Source organism: Arachis ipaensis, chromosome B04, assembly GCF_000816755.2.
Source record: "Arachis ipaensis cultivar K30076 chromosome B04, Araip1.1, whole genome shotgun sequence".
Classification (NCBI taxonomy): domain Eukaryota; kingdom Viridiplantae; phylum Streptophyta; class Magnoliopsida; order Fabales; family Fabaceae; genus Arachis; species Arachis ipaensis.
In genome coordinates, this window is record NC_029788.2 from 108,993,819 (window position 1) to 108,995,154 (window position 1,336).

Here is a 1,336-nt window from a genome sequence, read left to right on the forward strand (position 1 = left end):
ACGGTTATTCTGGTTAAATTACGGTTGAACCGGTTAAACTACTAAATTAATAAACCAATAGTTAGAACGGTTCGATAACCCATTCAATTTCCATAACCTTGGTTAGATCATGCAATAGTCACTTAGCTTAACCACATATAACTATGGCTAATTTCTTTGAATTTCGATCCTCTAAATTTTGAATTTTTATTTGAGAGGGTAAAGTGTGATTTCTTACCATTGGATATTTTCTCTCTCATGTTTTCTCTTAGTCCCACCTATAAATTAAATGATGAGAAATCATATTTTACCTTCTAAAGTGAAATCTAAAATTTAGAGGATCCAAATCCAATTTCTTTTATCTTTATTTTTAGTATTTCATAGCATGTATCTAAAGAGACCATTGTTTGAGCATAATTTTACACTTTAGAAATAGAAGACCAATTCGGCCTGTCAGCGCATTTTTAACAATATGTATGTATGAAGTCCGTCATTAGTTTAAAAAAATATGAAGACAATGTTATTATAATTTTTTTTTTGAATTTATCTTTCCAATTCCATACAAAGAGTATAATAGAATACTATAAGCTAAAGTTTATTAATTAGCATAAGTAATGGTTAATAAAATGAATATATTTTTTTATAAAAAAATTGTAAATAAAATTTTTATTATAAAATAATATGAAAAATTTTGATGTTGAATTCTTTAGTGATAGTGATAAGTAACTTTTTTTTATTTGGTCATGGGCTTATTCTAGCCAAAAAAGAAAACATGCCTAGAAATCTGTCCATGAACCCGACCCACCCTACTCTCCTATGTAAGCACTCTTATATTATTTTTTTCTTATATTATTGGTCTAGGACTTTTACATTATGTAAACTTAATGGTTTGACTATTTGTTTTTTATCAGAATGCTGCGCTGGACAGCTGCCAGTTCTAGTGGGTCCAACTAAACACTAAACACAAACTAAAAAGAATTGAGAGAATTCATTAAATGTTCTCACCAAATTTAATGGTTTCACTGAATCACTTTTAAAGAAATGCTTAATGCTTAATGATTAAAAAATTGCTTAATGATTTTTTACTCCTTTTTTTTAATATACTAAAGTGAGTTATTGGTTGCTTAATGGTTAATGATTAATACAAAAAAAAAAAAACTACTTAATGATTTCATACTCTTTTTTTTTTCTATCTATTAAAGTTTGTTATTGGTTGCTAGAGTCACAGAGATATAGAGGGCACTAGTCATTAGATCCTCCATAAAGGAATTAAGCTAAAAATATACCATAGTTAATGATTAAATCAGTTAATATATACTTCATGCAGAAAAGATAAATTAAGTTATTAGCATCCACT